Here is a 26578-nt window from a genome sequence, read left to right as displayed (position 1 = left end):
GGCCAAATGGCCCATTCACAGCATCCACTATCTCCTCCTCTCCCTATTGACTAAGGCTCTTAACATTTGCATCTCCTCTTCCTATAGGCTAAGGCTCTTTACACCTGCATTGTGATGTCATAGAAACATGATGGCAGATAAAGGCCAAATGGCCCATCCACAGCATCCACCATCTCCTCCTCTCGCTAAGAGATCCCATGAGCCTATCCCAGGCTTTCTTGAAATCAGACACAGTCTCTGTCTCCACCACCTCTTCTGGGAGACTGTTTCGTGCATCTACCACCCTTTCTATAAAAATGTATTTCCTTAGATTACTTCTAAGCCTATATCACCTCTTAACTTCATCCTATTCCCTCATTGCAGAGTTTCCTTTCAACTGAAAGAGACTCAACTCATGCACATTTACATTACGTAGGTATTTAAACGTCTCTATCATATCTCCCCTCTCCCGCCTTTCCTCCAAAGTATACAGATTGAGATCTTTAAGTCTGTTCCCATACGCCTTATGACGAAGACCACACACCATTTTAGTAGCCTTCCACTGGACTGACTCCATCCTTTTTATATCTTTTAATTACACTGGCCAACACTCATTTTGGTGCCTCAAATGTTAGACCTATCTCTGGGTATATCTGACCTGCTGATTCCAACAAGATTTCTTCTATCAGGTCTATTTTTTGAGATACAGCACACGTGCCATATACTGTACCACTCTTCACTCTGCTCGTCCATTAAAAAATCAGAATACTTTAATGTAGTATTTAAATTAATATCTTTTAAGCATGAAGGAATCATATAAAAATTGAAAAGAAAAGTGTACAACATGCAAATCTACTGATTTCATACCAAAAGCAAACTTTCCAGTCATTCGAAACCCAAGAAGCTCCTTTAGTAAGACTTCCGAGAGTGGGATCTGCCAGGACAATAATGGTCTGCCATCACGTGTGCATCCCATCTTCCTTGGGATCTGGCTTCCATAGTTTTTATGCCACCTTGCTCTTCGCTTAAGTCATCAAGGTTCTCTGGAAAGAGATCTAAGTGACTGTGCAGATAATGGACTTGAACTCTCATGTTAAAGCCAAGTCTGTTGAAATGAAAGAGCATATCGTCTACTAATTGTGTGTAGTGTCTGCCTTCTTGTTGCCAAGAAAGTTTTTCACAACAAATGAAGACCAGGCACATGATTCGATTTCATTCACTGATGCTCTGAAATGTCTGATCTGTAGACCATCGAAAATTCCTGCCTTCAGTATTTCCATGGTAAATCCAGGTAACTTATGCACAAAGGAGGGAGTGCTGGCTGCTAATTATGCTTTCAAAACATAATTTAAAAAATGTAAAACCTTGTTCATTTCTCTTTCATTTTCAAAGGGGTAAAGAAGCAAAATGGGACATTGCAAGGATACTTCCTATTTCTTTTCAAACAAAAGAGCTCCTGCAACTGCTTTTATGTACAATTTCTAGCCTTATTTTCTCGGTTCAGCAACAGGAAGGTCCTAGTTTTTATGTGGAAAAGCAATAAAAATGCAAAACAGCCGACATGCTGGAGGGAAATGCCGCCGTACAGTATGGCGACGTCTGCTCTGTAGCACAATAGCTAATAGCTGGGGACTGAAAACAATGCCCAAGACAGAGCTTTGACGTTATCTCCGAAAGCAGCAGCAAGCCACCTATCATTCTCTTCACTACTGGTCCTCGGGGGTAGCTGTGTTTTATGTATGATTTCCTCCATTAATCCGGCGAGCACATGGCGAGCAGCTGGTGTGCATCTGGCACCTCGTTCCATTCCAGTGCTAAGCAGGACCTTTAGAAATACTGACACACAATAAGAGATGCTGTATGGACACAGAGATTAGAAAGCGCAAACATCGCTGTCCTTTAAGAATAGCACAAGGGGAGAGGGTTGTCTGTTTGTGATCACTGCTATCTCGCACATGGATGGGGGAATAATGGTGACCCGCCAAATGCGGGTAGGACAATTTCACGCCCCCCGACCTTTGCGTGCATGGACAAATGTGTGCACTAAATGGGAGGTGACCCGACAATTAGGATATTATTTTGTATTTTTGAGGGTTGGTGTTAGGGTTAGGTTTTAATCATGATTATGGGAACCCTTTTAGTGCATATCTGGAAGGCCCTGATTTGCTCAGACTCCTCAGGCCCCATCCCTTGGGAGGGGCTTGAGGGGCCTCAAGCCCCTCCCAAGGGATGGGACCTGAGGAGTCTGAGCAAATCAGGGCCTTCCACCGACAAATCCAATGGGCTGCAATTCTCCTGCATGCACTTGTCCATGCGTGCAATTGTCGGAGCGCAATTATCCTGCGCGGATTTGTCGGTGTACCGGAATAATAATATTCTGTAACATGATCAAATTTCTGTAAAGAAAATATCAATAGTTGAAGCAGTCTGGAAAATTCTTCAGGAATGACCACTGTCACATACTTTTTCCATCTAAGGGAAATTTTTCTCTACATCACATTGCGACCGTGTTTCCCCGAAAATAAGACCTACCCTGAAAATAAGCCCTAGCATGATTTTCTGGGTAGGTCCTAATATAAGTCCTACCCTCCAAAATAAGCTCTAGTTGGATCGACCCCCGAGGCCCCTCCCGAATGTCTCCAACACTCCCCGATTCGCCGGCAGCAGCGCTTTCTCCCCTCCCCCCCATGTGCCTCATTTTTCCTCCCCTCTCACCCATCCCCTTGCGCAGTTTTCAGATGCTTTCGGAATAATTGGTAGGAGCCCAGATTCCGCAGCAGGGCAAGAAGGTTATTCCAAAGCTCAGTGATTTTGAAGAAAAAAGATTTCCCTAATTTTCCTGCATAGATGACGCCTTTTAACAAGGGGAAAGATAGTTTAAGTTTTTGGGTGAAGAATTCCAAGATAGTGGGATTAGGGGAGGAAGAATGCCATGTAGGATCTTGAATGTTAGGCAGGAACATTGAAAGTGAATCCTAGAAATCACCGGAAGCCAGTGAAGTTTTGACAGAAGCAGGGAAACATGATCGAATTTGCTTTTTGTGAAGATCAACCTAGCCGCAGTGTTCTGGATCCGCTGAAGTCTTTGAAGCCTTTTCTTGGTTAGACTTAGATAGATGGAGTTAGAATAGCCCAGTCTGGAAAGAATGATTGATTGTACAAGGACAGCGAAATGTTGTTGGCGGAAGCAGGATCTCACGTTCCTCAGCATGTGAAGACTAAAAAAACATTTTTTTTTTTTTACCAGAGTTGAGATGATCATTAAAGGAAAGTGAAGAGTCAATAATTTACCCAATTTGTTGGGTAGAGCCCTCCAAGACCCACCCAAAACCTATCGTATCGACATAAAGCTTGCACCTGCAGGCAAAAGGGCTTTTGTTGTGGTGTGCAGATGGGTACAGTAAGTTTTGGGTGGGTTTTGGAGGGCTCACCATACAGTATAAGCAGGTTATAGTGAAATGTGTACCTGGGTCATTTTGAAAATGAGAAAAGCAACCTCCCCCCCCCCTCTTTCTTCTTATCTGGGATTCCAAAGGTGCAGGAATGATACCTTATGGGTCGGACCCCCTTGTACTGCCTTTTTGACATATGAGACTCCTGGAGCATAAGAAACTTTGGGTCGTTCATGCCTTCTTCCAATCTTGTGGGTAAGGCAAGAAGTGGGAAGGCTTTGGAGCACACTGGGCATGGCAGCAAGCCTGGGGACATTTTTTTTTTAAAGTTTGATGGATACGTTTAATAGGTTGGGAGGAGGAAGCAATTATTGGAAACAAAATACAACAATGAAATAAGAAAGATCGTTGGCATCTCCATAATGGGCAGACGTTCCCTGTGCATCACCAGTGGAGAGGTGAGGGGAAGACAGCAGAAACCTTGGAAAGGACTGCAGAGGAGAAGTTGCAGAAGGACTGAGGCCCCAATGCTCTAAACTCATCGTGCCTTTAAATCACTGCTAAAACAAGCAATCCGGGCAATGCTCTGACATTGCCTGGTGATGCACAAACTGAAGCGCTGACTTTTAATGCTACAAAATTACCAGCTGGTCTGGGGGGGGGGGGGGGGTTTCGATACTGTTAAAATTGCATCTCAAGCGCATGTGTCTGGGGCTGGGGCTGACACTTGCATGATATGGAAGTTAAAAAAAACAACAAAAAAAAAACATAAGAATAACCTTACTGGGTCAGGCCAATGGTCCATCCATAATAGTCCATTCTCATGTTGGCCAATCCAGGTTCCTAGTACCTGGCCAAAACCCAAGAGTAACAACATTCTAGAATCTCAAAGATTAGCAAGATTCTGGAACCCCAAATAGGAGCAACATTCCATGCGGAATCATAAGAACATAAAAATTGCCGCTGCTGGGTCAGACCAGAGGTCCATCGTGCCCAGCAGTCCCCTCACGCGGCGGAGACCAGTGCCCTAACCGAGACTAGCCCTAACAGCGCATGTTCTTGTTCAGTAGAAACTTGTCTAACTTTGTCTTGAATCCCTGGAGGGTGTTTTCCCCTATAACAGCCTCCAGAAGAGCGTTCCAGCTTTCTACCACTCTCTGGGTGAAGAAGAACTTCCTTACGTTTGTACGGAATCTATCCCCAAAGAGTAGCAAGATTCCGGAACCCCAAATATGAGCAACATTCCATGCGGAATCCCCAAAGAGTAGCAACATTCCATGCTACTGTTCCAGGGCAAGCAGTGGCTTCCCCCATATCTTTCTCAATAACAGACTATGGACTTTTCCTCCAGGAATTTGTCCAAACTTTTCTTAAAACCAGCCACACTATCCGCTCTTACCACCACCTTCTGGCAACATGTTCCAGAGCTTAACTATTCTCTGTGTGAAAAAAAAATCCTCCTATTGGTTTTAAAAATATTTCCCTAGTCTTTGTCATTTTTAACGGAGTGAGAAATCGATCCACTGTTCTACTCCACTCAGGATTTTGTATATTTCAATCACATCTTCCCTCAGCTGTCTCTTTTCCAAGCTGAAGAGCCTTATACGAGAGGAGTTCCATCCCCTTTATCATCTCGGTCGCTATTCTTTGAACCTTTTCTAGTGCCGCAATATCTTTCTTGAGGTAAGGAGACCAGAATTGAACCCAATACTCCAAAACCTGGCAGATGTCACCATTATTATTTCAGATACAAACTGTATTTCCAATGGACAAAAAAAAAATCTCAAAATAGTAAATGATAATACAAGCAAACTGCATCTGGAATCGTGTTTTGGGGCGCCATATATGTATACGCATGTGTTAAAACCTTTCGTTTCAACTTATGAGCACAAGTGTTTTGTCCGAATCACACAGCAACTATTTCTCTGGCATTTGAAGTTTTTTATTTCTCCTTTGGGTTCCTTGAAACAGACCCTCGAAACATGGTCCATGTCGGGACCTGCTAACACATCTTAAAGTTAAGTGGAGTGTTTTTTCTCCCCATTGCCATTGAGAACAAAGTTAATAGTCAATAGAGCACGTTGCCTTACTTATTATTCTTTGCACCAAAGTCATACACAGTGATGGGACGGTGGGCTCGACTTTAGGAGCCACGGCTCTTGGTCGGATTACCTTATATTTTTATATCCACATTCAAGTTTCATTTATTTGATTTATATATTAAGAAGTCTTGGTTCTAGTTATATTTTTAAAACCGTGTCTCGGGCATGTGTATTAAAGGCATTGTTTGCTGGCAGTTCACAGTCCCTCCCCTCCCCCTCCATTCAATAGCACTGACAATAAAACACGCCTATGACGTGCGTTTCCTGGTGCATGTGCTCGTTTGTTCCTCTTTCCGTGGACTATTCTGCTCATGTTTCAGTGATGGGGTGGGATTCTCGTGGGCCTCCGTGAACCTCATTTGGACATCGCTCATCATTTTGAAATCGTTCAATTCACCGGCACTGCAGCGGCCTGCAGGATTTTAATGGCAATTTTAGAGCATCAGGGTCTGAGTTTGCGTTTCGTCCCGATGCTGAGCACTGTGCACATATGACGCCAAGGTGCTGGAGCTAGGAATGGCCAGATTTTCCCCCTAGCCCTGACCCCTGGCCCACTGAATTTTCCTCATCCCCACCCTCAAGCACGCCCTAGCCCTGCCCCCTGCTCTTGTTGGTCAGGGAGGAAGTCTACGCCTGCATAGCAGCCACACGATTAGAGAATAACACGGTGACAAAATTCATCACCATTCCCGTCCCCGCGGATAACCGCGGGAAACCATCTTCATGTCATTCTTTAAGGAAAGAGGGAAGAATCAGAGTATGAATGGCCACAACCACTGACCCACAAGCTTTGCTTTGAAGAATGCTGGTGTAGAAGGACTGAGGTTGAGAATGACAGTCTCTGGTATCCAGAGCAGATATTGTGATGTCATAATGCCTCATTCCACCAGTGCCTAAGAACCAATCACATCAGTGTTGTCACAATGGCTTCATTATCCTTGGCTCCCATAAGAATCAGAGTATGAATGGCCACAACCACTGACCCGCAAGCTTTGCTTTGAAGAATGCTGGTGTAGAAGGACCGAGGTTGAGAATGACAGTCTCTGGTATCCAGAGCAGATATTGTGATGTCATAATACCTCATTCCACCAGTGCCTAAGAGCCAATCACATCAGTGATGTCACAATGGCTTCATTATCCTTGGCTCACATAAGAATCAGAGTATGAATGGCCACAACCACTGACCCGCAAGCTTTGCTTTGAAGAATGCTGGTGTAGAAGGACTGAGGTTGAAACAGACACTACAGAATGACAGTCTCTGGTATCCAGAGCAGATATTGTGATGTCATAATGCCTCATTCCACCAGTGCCTAAGAGCCAATTACATCAGTGATGTCACAATGGCTTCATTATCCTTGGCTCCCATAAGAATCAGAGTATGAATGGCCACAACCACTGACCCACAAGCTTTGCTTTGAAGAATGCTGGTGTAGAAGGACCAAGGTTGAAATAGACACTAGAAAATGACATGGGATTATTTCCCGCGGTTATCCGCGGGGACGGGAACGGTGATGAATTTTGTCACCGTGTCATTCTCTACACACGATGACTTCATGCACACGCACGTGTGCATGTAATATCATTGTGTGATGGCCGCGCATGCGTGTACTTCCTCCCTGACCGACACGGCTTTTCAAAACCCGGACAAAGTGCCGGGTTTTGAAAAGCTGTCCAGCCCCCGGTCATGTCCTCAAAAATCCAGACATCTGGTAACCCTGGCTGGAGCAAAACGGCAAACAAAAGCCATTTGCCGACTTGGTAAATAAGAGGTTTCAGAGAATGTTTTTGCAACAAGGATTAATTGGAAAGAAATGTAACAGCGTCCACTAAAGACCTGCTAAGCCACAGGTGCCATCTAAGGATAAGGATTCTGCGAGCAAAATAAACAGAAAGCAAACACCGCTGCCCTCCAAAGCAACATTTCCATTAGGGCTTTGCAGACAACTGAGCATGAGAACAGGAGTCACATTCATTATAAAGTGCTTTCGTTAAGGCTGCACTTGCGGATAGCGGGGTTTCGTGGGATGCTCATGGAACAGGACAGAAAATAATCCTGGCTTCTGATTAAACACCGCCCTCTTCGATTCGCATCATTTCCAGACAATCTGTTGGGACCATTTTTCCCACAGTTAGAAACGGGAAAACGCCGTAATCCATCTGGCCCTCGAGAGACATAATGTTCCTTGTTTTTTTTTCCTAGTGAAGCTACTCCTGAAAGACGAAGTTGACACTCTCCATTTTCACCCTAATTGATATGATATGGGCAAGTGACTGCTCAAATTACTTTCACAGCCTGGTGGCTGTGAAGCTCCTTTCCTCTAACTCCTTGCTCCCCTACAGCTCCCCCCCATCTCTGCCCTCCTCCCTTCCCATGCTCCCCTCGCTCCCTCTCCCCTTCTCTCTCTCTGTCTTCTCACCTGCCTCTTCCTCGAATGCCTATAATTTTATTGTCCTGTAACTTTACTGTGAATGTCAATTGTAACCCGTTCTGAGCTCCCGGGAGAACGGGATAGAAATCTAAACAAATAAATTAATAGGGTTGTACAGGGAGTTTCATCCTTTATCTTTCCTCTGCTTACGGTCTTTTGACCATGAAATGTTGATCCTCTTCAGCACTAAAGTGCCTCCACCCTACACGTTTCGCAGGATATCTTCTCTGGATTCTTGGATGCAGATCGGGCGTTGGGGTGGAGCTTCGTTGCCAAACTAGAAGGCAAGGGGCAAATCACAAACTCTCAACCCCCTTCTCTTCTTGGGAATTCTCTTAGGCTTGACAATATCCATGGTTGTGGTATTTGCCCTAAACAGTTCATTGGAATTCTTCAGATTCTACTCGGTTGCCAGACGTTTGATAGCCCCATTCTCTGAACTTTACGCAGATTTTTGCTGCCTGTTTCAGTAGTTTTTTTGGGGGGGGGGGTCCAATCAATTTTATTGAAGATTGCAAGAATGACCATACACCAGCAAAAATACAAACAGAAGGGAATCAGAACAAATAAGCAGAAATAATCAAGGAGTCAACCGCTCACCGAACAAACAGAGCAGCAAGAAAGGGCAACATAGGTCAACCGCAATCCTTTTTTGAAATGTGGAACCCATACCCCCCATGCACTCCCACACCTTCCACCTCACTTTCCTCCATTCCCCCAAACTCACCACACCAAAGTCACCAATCAAACCCCACTCATGCCACCCTACGCCTCCCCCCACCAGGCGGCATCCTTTTCTCAATGGATTGCCCAATGGACCACCTGGTTTGAGATCCGCTGGGTGGATCGAGCACAGGTGCTACGTGGCTTTGTGGAAGGAACTGCTGAAGCGTTGCCCAGGCTATGGGCTGCCGTAGGCCAGTAGATCTGAGTACTGTTTCCTTCCCTTTCTGCTGTATCCACATGGTTCTTGTATACTACTCGAAAGGGTCCAGAGAAGAGCGACTAAGATGGTTAAGGGGTTGGAGGAGCTGCCGTACAGCGAAAGATTAGAGAAACTGGGCCTCTTCTTCCTCGAGCAGAGGAGATTGAGATGGGACATGAAGGTACTGAAGGGGATAGACTTAGTAGATAAGGACAAGTTGTTCACCCTCTCCAAGGTAGGGAGAACGAGAGGGCACTCTCTAAAGTTTAAAGGGGATAGATTCCGTACAAATGTAAGGAAGTTCTTCTTCATCCAGAGAGTGGTGGAAAACTGGAACGCTCTTCCGGAGGCTGTTATAGGGGAAAACACCCTCCAGGGATTCAAGACAAAGTTAGACAAGTTCCTGCTGAACAAGAACGTGTGTTGGTAGAGCTAGTCTCAGTTAGGGCGCTGGTCTTTGACCAGAGGGCCGCCGCGTGAGCAGACTGCTGGACACGATGGACCACTGGTCTGACCCAGCAGCGGCAATTCTTATGTTCTTATGTTCATATTTGTAACCTGAGCATCATGGAGCCCTGAGGAAGAAGTGTTTTTCGAAACACGGTCCGCACCCTTTTAACCAAGAACCATTTTTGTTATCATACGTTTTCCATTCTTTTTATCGACTTGAATTAAAATTCTGGCACCTTGTACATTCTCTGAAGTCTTTTAGTGTTCCGCCCCTTTCTCGTAATCGTCAAGTCCCAAACACAGGGTCTTTGAATCTGTAGATTCTTGAAAGATCTGTTGTGCACATTGTTGACGATCTCCACTGAGCCTGCCTCCCTCTGGTCCTGCAAGATGACAGGTCACAGTTCGACTTTTCAAGACCGGCTACTGCTTTTCCTCCTTAACATACGCATGCTTGATCTCAGCAGGTTGTGTGCCTACCCTCACTAGTGCTGCCTGATTTAGGGGGGAAAAATGTTCAATTCGATTTGGCCTATTGAACTGGTTTTTCGATTCGATTCAATTTGACTCGATTCACTTTTCCCGCCCATTTAGGCATTTTTGTTTTTTGTTTGGTTTTTTTTTTTTTTTTTTTTCAAACATCCTGGCGGGTTTATTTTGTAGCCTCTTCACCCCCTCATCCCCCTTTGCCCTCTCCAGCCCCATGCCAGCGCTGTAGTGTAAACAAAATAAACACAACAGACTTTTGTGTGCTGATTTCAGGATCTCAGGCAGCCTTGGGCGCTCAAATTAGGATGCCATCCATAGAATCCAGGGGGGGAAGGGGTGTGTGACTAGGACGATTCATCATAGCCATTTCATTGCAGCCATTTCATCACTGAATTGGCCGCAATGAATCATCCATGGCAGCACCTGACCTCTTGTGGGGGGGACTATGCCCTCCCCACACCCCCAAAGTAGGAGTGCCCCCACAACCCCCCCAAATAAGAGCATCGCCCTGAATCCCTCACCCCTCCAAGGTAGGAGCGCCCCTGCCCCGCTTACCTCTTGATAAAAAACCGGTCAAACGAACATCTCCAGAAACAACGAATATAGATGATCCAAAATGAATGATTTCGGGCTGCTCATCCTAATGCATCCATTCCCTTCAATAGATAAAAGACTTGCATGTGTCTCACCTGAAATATGCAATTAAAAGAAGGAACAAAAAAAATACAGATCTTAACCGAATGTGTTAGGGAGAAGCTGAAAAGAAGTGATGGTTAATTGGCTGACGTGCTGTGCAAATTGGAATCTATTCCAGTAGCAAAGAACTAGGAACAGTTCTGTACAGCTTGTGATACAATGACAAAATGATATCCACATGGATTTTGTGCTGCTATTTGCCTTGGTTCAGTATTGCCCTGACAAAATAAAACCAGAAATTACAGGGATCATCTTTGCATTTGTTTTGGTTTACAGCAGAACATGTCCTTCAGTAAAAAGCCTATTTGTCTAGGCTAAGAATACAGATATCTATTTACGGAGCCTGCTCGCTAGAAGTCACATTTTCTGATGCTCGCACCTGCCAGAGCTCCAGTGTCCTTCCATTATTCAGGTTAATAGATTCGTCTCCCAATCAAAAGAAGTGAAACAGGACAATCGAGCAACTTACCTGCATTAACCCTCGCAAAAGCTTCTCTATTGGAAAAACACTGATATTTACTCAGCATGAAATAAATGCACAAATTCATTATTTTTTTTCTACGAGAAGTCAGGAGAGCTCTCGGCCTAGAAAAGAGGATAATGGCCTGCAGTGACATTTAATAACTTACTTGAAAATAGGATCTCGTTCTTTCCAAAGACACCAGAACAAAATTATTGATTATCCAAGCAGTCTTTCTTCAGCTAAGGGCCTCCAAGTGTTTTAAGAAGCAAACACATTTTTTCCCGTGCTTTACAAATGGCCTTCAAAGGCACCGGCTGCCTCTTAAGAACGAGGCCACTTTGGGGCCAGCAACACTTGAATAATGACAAGTTCTAAGTACATAAAATAATACGATCCCAGTTTTCTGCAGCAATGTTGAATTACACAGGCCAACAAGAAAAAAAAATTTTTCTTGGTGCCTTGAGGTTTGTTTGTTTTTTTTACCTGTTATTCAGAAAATTGCATTGGATAGACCACATCAGCTATAGTTTCATAGATATGTTGAATTTATGAATTTTTTTACTGCTATTTAAAAGATCTTTTCTGCAGAATCGGGATGTCAAAACTAGTAGAGAATGAGACGTCCCCGTGAGTTTTGTCTCTATCCCTGCCCCATAACTCTGCTTTAACCGTACAAGCTTCGAACACCTATGATTTTTGAAGTGTTTGAGACTTTTGTAGATGATGACAGAGCTTTCAGGAATGAAGCAGGGACAGGAAAAGAACTCACTGGGACGGGAAAATGAGTTTCCGTGGAAATGGGGAAAAATTTGTCCCTGTGTCATTCTCTAATAACAAGCTTTCCTTTTTGAATGGGAAGTTTAGGCATTTAAATGACCCACATTTTTTTGTGTAGCACGAGATAGACTCATACTGCCACCACTAAATATAAAGCTACACCTGATGAAACACTTTGGAAAGGCTTTGAGTAAAGACGGTTCGTGCATATGTTACCTGGACTTACAATGGAAATACTGAAAGCAGGAATTTTCGATGGTCCACAGATCAGACAACTTATAAATGACCCACAGAATGCTAGGAATGATAAAGAAAGGGGTCACGAACAGATCGGAGAGGGTTATGATGTCGCTGTACCGGGCCATGGTGCACCCTCACCTGGAGTACTGCGTCCAGCACTAGTCGCCGTATATGAAGAAGGACTACTCGAAAGGGTCCAGAGAAGAGCGACTAAGATGGTTAAGGGGTTGGAGGAGATGCCGTACAGCGAAAGATTAGAGAAACTGGGCCTCTTCTCCCTCGAACAGAGGAGATTGAGAGGGGACATGAAGGTACTGAAGGGGATAGACTTAGTAGATAAGGGCAGGTTGTTCACCCTCTCCAAGGTAGGGAGAACGAGAGGGCACCCTCTAAAATTGAAAGGGGATAGATTCCGTACGAACTTAAGGAAGTTCTTCTTCACCCAGAGAGTGGTAGAAAACTGGAACGCTCTTCCAGAGGCTGTTATAGGGGAAAACACTCTCAGGGATTCAAGACAAAGTTAGACAAGTTCCTGCTGAACCAGAACGTACGCAGGTAGGGCTAGTCTCAGTTAGGACGCTGGTCTTTGACCAGAGGGCCGCCGCGTGAGCGGACTGCTGGTCACGATGGACACCGGGTCTGACCCAGCAGCGGCAGTTCTTATGTTCACATTTCAGAGCATCAATGAATGAAATGGAATCATGTGCCTGGTTCTTGTTGTGAAAAACTTTCTTGGCAACAAGAAGGCAGACACTACACACAATTAGTAGACGATATGCTCTTTCATTTCAACAAACTTGGCTTTAACATGAGAGTTCAAGTCCATTATCTGCACAGTCACTTAGATCGCTTTCCAGAGAACCTTGATGACTTAAGCGAAGAGCAAGGTGACATAAAAACTATGGAAGCCAGATCCCAAGGAAGATGGGATGCATACGTGATGGCAGACCATTATTGTCCTGGCAGATCCCACTCTCGGAAGTCTTACAAAAGGAGTTTCTTGGGTGTTGAATGACGGGAAAGTTTGTATCATAAACTTGTGCTTTTGGTATGAAATCAGTAGATTTGCATGTTGTACACTTTTCTTTTCAATTTTTATATGTTTCCGTCATGCTTAAAAGATATTAATTTAACCACTACTTTAAAATATCCTGATTTTTTAACAGTAATATAATAAATGATGGCAAATAAAGATCCGAATGGCCAACAGAATGAGTGTTGGCCAGTGTTATCAATAAGTGGTTACCAATTCAACCCTTTTACTATGGCAATGAAACCATGGCATTGAAGGGATTGTGAGCATTTCAGAGCCAGAACTACCCAGTAAAGAGAAGCAAAGGGCATCACTCAGGGGAGGAGAAGGAATAACTACTGCTACCTTCTATATGTTGGTGCGGTGACCTGTCAAAATCATTGCGGTCCCTAACCCAAAGACTGATTTCTCAACAGACACGGAATGAAGTATATCATGAACACTCTTACAAACTAAATTACAGCTGGAAATGAGAATTATAATTTGATCTGCTATTTTGGTACATGTCATGACTACGTTCTGGTCTAACTCTTATAAGGTTCATTGAGTTGGAACAACTAGACATTGAAGCTGTGACCTGGACCACAGTGAACTCACCCCTCCCTGTCAACGGCCTTAGAAAGAGCATTTAGCTGTGGAGAAGAACAACACATGAGTCACATGAGGAGAAGTGAAATACGATCATTAGGCGAGTGAGAGAAAAATGATGTGCTGAAAATGGGAACTTCCCCCATGAATTCCAATCATTGTAATACTATTTCTTCAACAATACAGAAAAGGTATCTGATATACTCATATATGAAAGTCAAAATGAATTCTGAGAATGTTATTGAGAGAGACATAGGGGAAGCCACTGCTTGCCCTGGATCGGTAGCCTGAAATGTTGCTTCTCTGGGGATTCCGGAATCTTGCTACTCTTTGGGGATTCTGCATGGAATGTTGTTCCTATTTGAGGTTCCGGATTCTTGCTAATCTTTGAGATTCTAGAATATTGCTACTCCTTGGGTGTTGGCCAGGTACTAGGGACCTGGATTGGCCACCGTGAGAACGGGCTACTGGGCATGATGGACCATTGGTTTGTCCCAGTAAAGCTATTATGTTCTTATGTTATGTTCATTTGTAACATGGGAGGAGAAAGAGAACGCAGAAGGAGTTTCCAGAATTGTGTGAACCTAACTAAGGGCTCCTTTTACAAAGCCGAGGTAGTGATTCCTGGCGTGGCAATGAGATATACTCAAGCTGGGGAAGTTGAAGAGTTGCGGGAAAGGGAAGGGGCATATTACCTCTGACATGGCCATGGATGTGTGGCGGTCATTCCTGGTCAGAGAAGAAGGGAATCAAGTCATTGTGAGTGAAGGAAGGGAGGGAGGGTCGAATGGTTAGAAGCAAAGCCTAACTCCCCCCCCTCCCCATGTTCTGTCACACACAAAGGTGAAAATCAGATCATTGAATTTAAATTCAGTACTGTGTGTTAAAAGCTGCCCAAGCTCCTTAGCCTTTTGTCATGATTTGCAAGCTGTCACTGAATGGCACTTTTGTCCTTCAGTGACAGACTGTAGTAAGATTCTAAATCACATTAACATGTTCAGCTCTCAGGAACCCACAAATATTTATTGTAAGTATTAATAGATGTCTTATGCATTGACTACATGCCAAGTTGTCTCAAAGAAGAAACATGTACTGGAAAAATCAGGGGTGGCCCCTGGGAGATGTGGACGGATGTGGAGCCATGTGTGGGGCCTCATTTGCATGAATCAGTGGCTAAAAAGTAGGGCTGAAGAGCAGAGCCATTTGCAAAAACCAGAGACACTGAATGGTAGGGTCAGCCCTAAGGAAAGTGCAAAAAATATGAATATTTCAGAGTCTATTTCACGGTCTGTGTCTGTATATGGCCGTTTGGGAGAGGATGGGCTGGAGAGGGCTTCAATGGCTGGGAGCATGTAGATGGGCTGGAGTAGGTTTTGACGGCGATTTTGGCAGTTGGAACCCAAGCACAGTACATAGAACATAGAACCTAGAAGATGATGGCAGAAAAGGGCTACAGCCCATCAAGTCTGCCCACTCTGCTTACCCACCCCCTGTCTATGCCCTAATGACCCAATTTCCTTATCTTGACCCTCGTAGGGATCCCACATGGGCATCCCATTTATTCTTAAAGTCTGGCACGCTGTCTGCCTCGATCACCTGCACTGGAAGCTTGTTCCAATGATCAACCACTCTCTCTGTGAAGAAATACTTTCTGGTGTCGCCATGAAATTTTCCGCCCCTGAGTTTGAGCGGGTGCCCTCTTGTGGCCGAGGGTCCCTTGAGAAAGAAAATATCATCTTCCACTTCGACACGTCCCGTGAGGTACTTAAATGTTTCGATCATGTCGCCCCTCTACCGGGTAGAGCTTTGGATTCTTGCCCAGAAATAGCTAAGAAGAAAAAATTTAAATTGAATCAGGTTGGGCAGACTGGATGGGCCATTCGGGTCTTTATCTGCCGTCATCTACTATGTTACTATGTCTATTAATTTATGTAAGGTACAGAAGATTTAGGAACAGAGGAAAAGGGGCCTGAAAACAATATAGAAACTGCTTTGATTGTATCACAGTATAGAAATAATATAATGAATATATATTTAGGGAGAAAAAATGAAACAGAAATGAAGATAACTGTGTTAGCGTTTTTAGAACTGGTCACCGCGGTAAATTCCTCTGAGCGTCTGAGCTGTTACCGCCACAGCTGGCACTAAAAATGCTTTGTAAAGGATGGGGTAAATTAGGAAGCTCCTGGATTTTGGTAACTTACCCTTCTCCTCGCGTCACTTCATTGGCTCCCCATCTGTTCAAACTCCTCTTACTGACTTACAAGTGCATTCACTCAATATCTCTCCACACTTATCTCCCCCTATGCTTCTTCCCCCCCCCCCCCCGCGAACTCTGTTTGTTGGATAAGTCCCTCTTATCTGTTCCCTTCTCCTCCACCGCTAACTCCAGACTCCATCCCTTCTTTCTTGCCACACCGTATGCCTGGAAAAGACTGCCAGGTTCCGTCTCTAGCAGTCTTCAAATCCAAGCTAAACGCCTACTTTTTTTCAACTCTTAACTTCCTTTACCCATCATAGCATTCGTCCTGCTAGAAACTTCCCAGCTCTGTGATGTCCTGTCTCCCGATCCAAATTAGATTGTAAGCTCTTCCGAGCAGGGACCATCTATTGAAAGTTAAATGTACAGCGCTGTGTACGCCTTTCAGTGCTATAGAAATGATAAAGTGAACTCTCTGAATCACTATCAGCCAAGGGACTGATCGATACGTGTGTCCCGTGTGACTCGCTCTCTACCATGCTAACCACTAGAATTCCAGGAATAACTTTAACAATCGTTATCAGGAAATAGTACTTTAATTTTACATTTAGGCAAACAATGTCAGGTTACACATTGCTATACAGTAGATCTCTTGCAAAACTGAAAATTGAAAAGTCCGGCACTGGCTGTAAAGGTGATGGTGAAAATCCTATGAGCGCCGGAACTAATACTGCCGCAGCTGGTGATAAAAAAAAGCCTAACGCAGCTTCGTAAAATGGAAGGGGGGGGGAGCCAAGTATATAACAATGAAGCCATTGTGACATCACCGATGAGGTTGTCTGTTAGGCATTGGTGGAATGAGGCATTATGACATCACAATCTCAGCTCTGCAATGTTGCTACTCTTTGGGTTTCTGCCATTGTGACATCACTGCTGAGGTTGGCTCTTAGGCATTGGTGGAATGAGGCATTATGACATCACAATCTCGGCTCTGCAATGTTGCTACTCTTTGGGTTTCTGCCATTGTGACATCACTGCTGAGGTTGGCTCTTAGGCATTGGTGGAATGAGGCATTATGACATCACAATCTCGGCTCTGCAATGTTGCTACTCTTTGGGTTTCTGCCAGGTACTTGGGACCTGGGTTGGCCACTGTTGGAAACAGGATATTGGGCTTGAGGGACTTTCAATCTGTCCCAGTACAGCAACTCTTATGTGAGCCAAGTATAGGACAATTGAGCCTTTGTGACATCACTGCTGAGGTTGGCTCTTAGGCACTTGTGGAATGAGGCATTATGACATCACAATCTCAGCTCTGGAATGTTGCTACTCTGGGTTTCTGCCAGGCATTAGGGCATCAGGGAAAGGGATTGGGTCTTGGAGACTGCCTTTTTGTAGTTTTGTTCCCTCTCTGTCTTGCTGGGCTCACAATCTGTCTAATATACCTGAGACGGTGACGGGATAATCGCGTGCCAGATGCCAGCGCGCCGACAATTCGGCGCAAGACAGAAGCGCGCGGGGGAAAAAATAATTTTTAAAGAGCTCCAACTGGGGGTTTGGGGTGGCAACCCCCCCCCCCACACACACACTTTATTGGTTAGTGTTCGCACTGCCGTTGTGTGGGGGGGGTGAAACCCCCCACATTATAGAGAAAATGGAACTTTTCCCCAAAAAAATCAGAAAAAGTTCAGTTTTCTCTATAATGGTGGTTTCCAACCCCCCCGAACCCCCCTCCAACAGCAGCATGAACACTAACCAATAAAGTGGGGGGGGGTTGCCACCCCAAACCCCCCGTCGGAGCTCTTTAAAAATTATTTTTCTCCTGCGTGCTTCTGTCTTGCACCGAATTGTCAGCGTGCTGGCGTCTTGCGTGCCACTGACTATGAACCCCTGAGACAGTGGAGGATTAAGTGACTTGCCCTCTGTCACTAGGAGCAGCACAGTGTTTGAACCTACAACTTCAGGGTAGCTCTATCCACTCCATGTGTGGGTGCCTTTCATAGAATCTGGAGTGTCATGTCTTGTTTTTTTCCTGCTAAATTTTCATTTGTTAATGATGCAATGAAAAGGATCTGTTGTTGGAATTCCCCACATCATTGCAAATGTCATTCCAACCCTACCAACCACTGGGCTGTCCTTCCACCAACCCCACTTACAACCCTGGTCAGTCTCCTTGCTCTCCTTTATTTCCGCAGCAGCCACACAGCACCTCACTGTGCCTTTCCCAAACCGTCTGCAGCCTGCCGTTCCGTCTTCACATGCTCTTCATGGCAGGTTCATTCATCTCGATATAATTAAACATTTTTAAGTGGTACAGATGTAATTAGACTTCAATTCAGGCTCTATTTCAGTGGCATTTGCGTCGACAGACACCTATAACACTGCACAACAATTTTTTGGTTAAGTCTTGATTCCTGAAAAGTTTTTGGTGATTATGACAGGTACCAACTTGGTATGCTCAAATATGGTTTTGGTTTTACTGCATCACGTAAGAACTATGAGAAATAGACATTTTTATGTTTACTGACAATAAAATATATAGTCAAGTTTACGTTTCGCACAAGCGACTAAATGAAACAGAATTAAAAGTGTTTTGCTCCCGAGTTTCTTTTATATTCAGTGTCTGGTGCATCACGTTGTAGCATCCAACAATAGTCGGCAAGCATTGACGGATTCCAATTGCCCTGGTATCGTTTCTCCATCGTAGCTATGTCTTGATGAAACCTTTCACCGTGCTCGTCACTCACAGCACCGAGATTTGCGGGGAAGAAGTCCAAGTGTGAATGGAGGAAATGAATCTTGAGTGACATATTGCACTTCATTCTCTTGTATGCTTTGAGAAGTTTGTCTACCAGCTGAATGTAGTTTGGGGCTCTGTAATTGCCCAGAAAATTGTCAACAACGTCTTTCAAGGCTTTCCAGCCAATTTTTTCCGGCCCAACTAACAGATCTTCAAATCGCTTGTCACTCATAACATGTCTGATCTGGGGGCCAACAAAAATACCCTCTTTGATCTTGGCATCAGTTATTCTTGGGAACATCTGTCTTAAATAACGAAAACCTTCCCCTTACTTGTTCATTGCTTTCACAAAATTCTTCATGAGTCCCAGTTTAATGTGAAGAGGAGGCAAAAATATCTTTGTCGGGTCAACAAGCGATTCATGTGCTACATTTTTCTGTCCTGGAACTAACTTTTTACGGAGTGGCCAGTTCTTTCTAGAATAGTGCGACTCTCTGTCTCGGCTGTCCCATTCGCAGATGAAACAGCAGTACTTTGTATAGCCAAGCTGCAGTCCTAGTAACAGAGCAACGACTTTGAGGTCTCCACAGATATTCCAGTTATACCTGGTATACTGGACATACTTTAGTAACATTTCCATATTCTCATATGTTTCTTTCATATGTGCTGCATAGCCAACAGGTACTGAAGGATAAACGTTGCCATTGTGCAACAGAACAGCTTTCAGGCTTAACATTGACGAATCAATGAAAAGACGCCACTCTTCCGGGTTGTGATCACAACCAAAGACCGAGAACAATCCTTCAATGTCACAACAGAAACAGAGACTGTCGACTTGTGCAAAAAATTTGGTTATATCATGATGCCGGTCTCGAAACACAGAAATTTTCGTACCTGGTGATAGCAAACACCATTCCTGCAGTCTCGAACCTAGCAGCTCAGCTTTTGCTTTTGACAGACCCAAATCTCTGACCAAATCGTTCAATTCGGACTGTGTTATCAGATGTGGATCGCCTGATGAGGATGGTTCAAAATCCGGGTCAATGTCACTGTTAGAACCCTGCACTGCAGTTTCTTCATCTGGTTCGTCTAAGGTCCAATCCTCTGGTGGTTTCGGAACTGGAAGACTGTCATCATGTGGCATGGGTCTCATTGCTGAAGGCAGATTAGGATATTCAATTGACTTCTTGTTTTTGGCAGAGAAACCAGACACATTAGTCAAACAGAAATAACAGTCCGTCACATGGTCTTTCTGTTCTCGTCATATCATCGGAACAGCAAATGGCATCGTCTTTCGAGTACCTCTGAGCCAGGCTCTCAGACTAACAGCACATGTCGCACAGCAAATGTGAGGCGCCCATTGCTTGTCTTGATCACCTATTTTGCAGCCAAAATACAGATGATAGGCTTTCTTTACAAGGGCAGTCATCGAACGTCTCTGAGGCGTAAGTGTATATTCCCCACAGATATAGCAGAATGTGTCGCGGCTGTTACGACACCGACGAGACATATTGCCCGACACCAAAACGTCTATAGCATCAAGCTTACTTACTGTTATATTGCTACAGCTACTATACTACTATACTTTACTATACTGATACTATATACACACACGGACTATCTATATTAACCAAATGAGCAGGATCGGTGTATGGAAGCCACCATTATAGCATGGTGAGACAGCGCAAGCTCGTTCAGACCTGCCCAGACATGCCCAGGATGTCATCTTCCATAAAACAGCTTCCAACCTGGCTAGATTTTATGCATGGACATACCCAGGCGGCACAAACCGTTGTTGATAAGACACTTATGGGAGAAAAAATTGTTTGCATCCAAATATAAGAAAAAATCACGACAAAATTGAAGATTTCTCTGAAATGGTACGTGATGGGTAATTTTTGATGTAATATTCATGATCAGCACCCAAAATTCTATAAGAAACACCCAGCAGTGTTCAGGAAGCAAAAACTTTGTTGTGCAGTGTAATCAGTATTCTTCTTCCAGAGAGAAAAACAAATATTTTAGTTCCTTGTTTTGCTCTGCATTGTCAACCAAATTAGAAAGAAAAAAATATGTATTAAGACAAATAGAAAAAGATGTGTATTTTTTAATGAGTTTTAACTGATTATTCTAGAAATCAAACCTTTTCCTGCTCTTAGCTTCGAGGAGATAACCCAATCGAATTTTGCAGAACGCTGGTTACGTTTCAAAATTACACCCTGACCCTGATTCTCCAAAGTCCACCTAAGGCGATGCTAGCACTCAACGTCTCGCAATTGGCTTTAATTGGACTTAATTGAAAGTTAGACGCCTAATTTGAAACCCTCAATTCTATATAAACTAGGCGCCTAATTTGAAATGCCTACTGTAAAAATGGGTGTGGTTAGGGGGGGCAGATCATGGTCGTGTTTTCAAGTTAGGCACCTCTTTGTGAATCAGGTGCTTTTAGGGTCTGCGATCGGTGTCCAACTATAGGCGTAGAAAACCCTAAGGGCTCCTTTTATCAAGGCGCGCTACGGGGGTTAGCGTGTCGGACATTTCATCATGCGCTAACCCCTGCGGCAAGCCTAAAAACTAACGCCTCGTCAATGGAGGCGTTAGCGACTAGCGCGGCAGGCGGTTGAACGCGCAGTGTTCCGCGCGTTAACCGCCTACCGCACCTTGATAAAAGGAGCCCTAAATGTTAGGATACTGAGTGCCACCTAATCACGCGTAGATGATGTTGAGCGTGATTCTTTAATTGGCACCTAAGTTTTAGGAATTGGCGCTGATATTGGTGTCTAGCTTTGGGTGGACTTTATACAGTAGAATCAGGTCCTCTACGCACTGTGTACTGGACACATATAGAGAGAGGCAGTGGCGTAGCGAGGGTGATTGGTGCCTGGGATGGCAGTGCCCCGCCCTCTTCTCCAACCCCCTCTGCCACACACACGCACCCCCTTTCCTTTAATTTTTCAGGCGTGAGCAGCCTCACAAACTTGCTGCCTGCGTCATGTCGGCTGTCGGCTCTCCGTCTGAGGTCATTTCTTGGGCGCGGGATCCGGAAGTGAAGGCAGAGAGAGCCGACACTGACGCGGGCAGCAAATTTGTGATACTTCTTGTGCCAGGAAAATGAAAGAAGGAATGAGGGAAGCGAAGAGGTGTATACACTGGGGGGTGGAGAGTTCCCGGGGCAGTGCCCGCAGTGGACTATACCCCTGCCCCCCCCTGACGTCACCGAGTATGATTGCTTTTAAATGTAGAATACGCTTCCCCCTCCGCATTCATGGTGATAGGGGAACGGCAAGGCAGCGAATAGAGAAAAACTGTGAATAATTTTTGTATGTTATTCATGGTTTTTCTGGAAAAAAAAACAACAAAAAAGGCACAAACCCGTGAATAATCTGGCCTGTTCCAGTGAAGAAAGTGCAGCTTGGAGTAGCAATTTCTTGTGATGTAAATTTGGGGGCGGGGCCTTCGAGTGAAAAACCGCAAATAACCGGAACCGTGGACCGCGAAACCGCAAATATGGAGGGGTAAGTGTACTGGCATAACTTGATATTGATGACCAACCAACAAGAGAGTTGACCCTGAGTCCTCCACCAAACAATCCAACCATAACAAAGGGCTTGTGGAGAACTGATGTCCAAGATGAAGACAAATCAATAATCCACATAAAAATGTCTAGGGGCCTGAACCACTGGAAACATCTGGACCCCACACGGACCGTGTTTCGACACTATCGTCTGCCTTAGGGGGTCCCTGCAGGTCCTAAAAGCAGACTTGTGGATTAAGTACGAAGAACAAGCGATGAACCTCTGCGCTGAAGAGATGTACTCGAAAGCGAAAATGAGCACATGCATCTCTTCAGCACAGCGGCTCGTCTGCACATCCGCCTGCAAAGGACAGCGTCAGAGAGATGCCTCTACTTACAGAATCACACAGAAAGAAGCCCTACAAAAATGGGTAACTGCCCAGCAAGTCAAAAATTAAAAAAACCCGAACCTACAGGCGGGGCTGGCACCGAGAACAGCAGTTACAGAATGGCACGTGGGCACACATCCAGCTTGTACGCACGTATGTGCACACACGCACATGTATGATAATATCCTAAGCATGGAAATTACCCCAATAGCCCTCCCCCCTCCCCCACTGAGAATAATGGGGCTTGTGCTATTTAACAACCGAAATCACATGAATGCCTGTTTTTATTTTTTTTTTGGTTGGTTCATTGTATTACAGGATGCCAGCATGCCTTGAATCTTCTCGGTTCTATTTCCTCTCATCTCTGATGCTGAAATTTGGGGTCCTCATTTGCCTCTTCCTCTCTCTCTTTCTATGCCCAATAGTTCAGTTTTTGCTGCCTTAGCTCTCTCTAGCCCCCTCTATCTTCAGTCATCAAGAACTGCTGCTTTCAGCTGTCTTATTTATTTTTTTATAATTCAGGCTTTTTTAAAAAAAAGAGGTTGGGGGGTGGATTTATAGAGATTATTAGATATATTTAGATGTGTGTGAAGTTTCTGCCAATCTAAATCCGGTTGGAAAGGTAGCAGGTGTTTGAAAGGTGCTGGTTATTCACCTCTGTTTTTCAGTTGTCTGACAACTGTTTTCCTGACTGCCCTCTGTTATGCAGAAGATGAGGTGTGGATTTGAGACTGCCGTTTCCAGAAGATCCCTTGATATGATAAAGCAGCAAGTGGGATGCAAGAATTTGTTGTTGATCCCTGGGAAGCCCGGAGGTGCTCTAAGCTGCATATGCAATGGGAATGCCAGAGCTTTGTTCAAAGTGATTCAGTGAATTCTCTCTCTCTTTTGATCACCTGTTTTAAAACCCTGCACGTCTGAAGGAGAAGACACCCACCCTCGGTTTTTTTCCATGTTCTTCTTTGATCTCAACAACGGGCATAAAGAGGTGGTTCAGCCTTTCGCAGCCACACATCATGAGTGGTGATGAATGGAGAAGTGGCCGGTACCGAGCTGTGGTTCCTTTCAGCAGTAAGATCCAGGGCAGCTCTGCACAGGGTGCATCCTTCACTTCGTTGCAAACACGGAGTCAGCTCTTCGGTGCCTGCCTTTAAATATCTGCTTCCTTCCTGAGATTTGTAACCATGCCACGAGCAGTTTGAAATCTGGTGCCTGAAACACGAGTTCGCCTCGTTTACCTAGAAATTGGGGGAGGGGGGTAAACTCAACAGATCAAGAGTCCAACACTTTTTTTTCTGCACCTGCCAGACAAAACATCTGCAGAGCATCTGGACGTAAACAGAAGGATCCTGGTACCTGAGGCGTCTCCAGATCCACAAGTGCCTCGTGAGGGGGGGGGGGGGGGGAGAGAGACTGAAGGAGATCATGCAGGTCGTGGGGGAGGGATCAGCATCTTTCTCAAACAATGACAACAATTCACTGTCTTAAAACAACTTTCCCCCGTTTTGACCTAACTTTTCTGAAGCAGGTGCATCCTTTAGATTCTTCTCCAGACCCAGAGGAAGGAAGGCATTTCTAATGATCGCTTTGTTGTTCTATATGAAGATACAGCTGTGAATTAGACGTTTAAGGTAATCGGGGGGCAGGGAATGCATGGAAGAAATCCTGCTCAGAAATGCTCCAGTATTAATTAGGAGGGGTCCTAATGATGACCAGTATGTGAAAGTTTTGCACCTTATGGTGGCACCGCTGTCGTAATCGGAAACGATGGTCCTGAAGCCAGAAGCCCCCAGACCAGGCAACGCAACGAGGCTGCTTGTTGGAAGAGGAGGCTGACGAAGCCGGACCCTGCTTCCACTTCTCTGCATTTCTCAATGTCGCCCGTAGACTTACCAGAAGGTAAGGGTGCCTTCCAAACTGGCACCAGCTTTAACCTCTCTCCCAGTCCCAGTTTTAAGAGAGACCACTGAAGCTCTTGGGGGGGGGGGGGAGGATTTGCAGCAGACAGGCTACCATAAGTTGCCCACAGCTGCTCTGCTTTGGGGGGTCCCTGTCCCTGTGGGCAACGAAACGTTCTGGCATTGCAATACTGGCTCGGTTCAGGGCTCCACTTCTTAATCACTTGCCTGGATTAACATGCTGAGGAAAAGCAGCCGCCAGGACTGATTATCCCCCTCCCCCCCCCAAAAAAAAAAAAAAAAAAAAAAGAGGCCAGTATTTTTACACGATTAATCATTGATGGACGCCGTTGTCAAGCAAAGCTGAACTTTCTTGAATGAGAGACTCCCAAATGCCAGGAGAGCTCCGGGGACGGGGGGCTGAAGACATCGACTCAAATCAGTCCAGAAGGGACAAACTGGTCAGTTCAAACTGCTTTTCCTTTCCATAGTACTTAGATTCTCACTTTTCTAGTCTTGTCAGGTTGACCTTGCAACATTATTATTATTATTATTATCATTTTAATAATAGCAACAGGGAGGCTTCAAATCACAGCCAGAGTCGCTTGCCTTTTAATTCGGGGTCTGTAGACTTGCACCCCAGTAGGCATTCGCCTAGGGATACAGAAGGACGGGCACATACACACCAATTTATGTTAAAAACAAACCTGAAAACTGGAGCCAAATTTCCATGAGGTTTCACACTCAATTGCACGTCTGTTTATGGCTAAGTGTGCACTTTTATTTGTGCATATGTTTATCTGGTTCAGAAGTTGTGACCTCAATTGCGCAGACAGTCTGGCCCTGTGTTCAGCATTATTTTGATCATTTAGACTTATTTCTGACCTCCACCTTTTGGCCTCTGTCTTTCCTGCCTATCTTAGCTCTTCACTATTGGATGGAAGGGGATGGATTTTGATGGAAATGTGTGTGGGTTTTTGTTTTGTTTTGTTTTAACTGTTCATTAATGTCATATTTCATGAGGAAAGGCTCAAATGTCTAGATCTCTTCAGCTTGGAGAAGAGACGGCTCAGGAGTGATATGATAGAGGTCTATAAAATACTGAGTGGAGTGGAAAAGGTAGATGTGAATTGCTTGTTTACTCTTTCCAAAAACACTAAGGGCTAGGGGGCATGGGATGAAACTACTAAGTAGTAGATTTAAAACAAACTGGAGAAAATATTTCTTCACACAATGTAATAGGTAGAAATAAAGCAAAAACAAAAGAAAAAAAATACCTTTTTATTGGACTAACTTAATGTAGTTTATGATTAGCTTTCAAAGGTAACCCTTTCTTCCTCAGATCAGAAACACAATGTGTAATTAATGTCAAATGTGTTGCCAGAGAATGTGGTGAAAGCATTTAGCTTAGCAGGGTTTAAAAAAGGTTTGGATAGTTTCCTAAAAGAGAAGTCCAAGTGCCTAGATGCCATAGGCCATTATTGAGATGACTTGGGGAAATCCACTGCTTCTTCCTAGGACAAGAGGCATAAAATCTGTTTTACTACTAGGGATCTAGCCAGGTACTTGGGACCTGGGTTGGCCACTGTTGCAAACAGGAAATTGGCCTTGAGGGACCTTCAGTCTATCCTAGTGTGGCAACTCTTATGTGAGCCAAGTCTAGGACAATCGAGCCATTGTGACATCACTGCTGAGGTTGGTTCTTAGGTATTGGTGGAATGAGGCATTATGACATCACAATCTCAGCTCTGGTATGTTGCTACTCTTTGGGTTTCTGCCAGGTACTTGGGACCTGGGTTGGCCCCTGTTGGAAACAGGATACTGGGCTTGATAGACCTTCAGTCTGTCCCAGTACGGCTATTCTTATGTTCTTATGTGAGTAGAGTACAGGACAATGAAGCCATTGTGACATCACTGGTGAGTTTGGCTTTCAGGCATTGGTGGAATGAGGCATTATGACATCACAATCTCAGCTCTGGAATGTTGCTATTCTGGATTTCTGCCAGGTTCTTGGGATCTGGGTTGGCCACTGTTGGAAACAAGATACTGGGCTTGATGGACCTTCGGTCTGTTCCAGTAGGGCAACTCATGTTCTTAATCTTATTTCTGATGTATTTTTATCAAAGTTCTGCTTTCTCAGCCTTCTGCTCTGCTGTGATTGGTTACAGATGGGGCTAAATAGGTAAAAAGTTCCTGGATAGGTTCGGATATAAATCCAAAACAAATAAATAAAATGCAATTACAGCTAGCAGAGAGTAACCATGGGCATGTTGGC

General features: G+C 44.5%; 1 protein-coding gene across 2 annotated transcripts in view; it reads left to right on the top strand.

Annotated features, from left to right (window-relative positions):
• Window positions 1–1208: 1208 nt before the first annotated feature.
• The window catches only part of SSTR5 (somatostatin receptor 5), a 39423-nt gene continuing 14053 nt past the window's right edge, over window positions 1209–26578 (top strand). Inside the window, exon 1 of one of the 2 annotated variants that reach the window (XM_033914470.1) lies at window positions 1209–1270. The gene's annotated coding sequence lies outside the window, so the exon portion shown is untranslated. Of the gene's footprint in view, window positions 1271–24639; window positions 24765–26578 lie in introns of those variants that run through there. The other variant, XM_033914469.1, reaches the window with a different exon arrangement.

This window comes from Geotrypetes seraphini, chromosome 11, assembly GCF_902459505.1.
Source record: "Geotrypetes seraphini chromosome 11, aGeoSer1.1, whole genome shotgun sequence".
In the NCBI taxonomy this organism is placed as follows: Eukaryota; Metazoa; Chordata; class Amphibia; order Gymnophiona; family Dermophiidae; genus Geotrypetes; species Geotrypetes seraphini.
Note: the sequence above shows the minus strand (reverse complement) of the source record. Positions and strands in the feature narration are given on the sequence as shown.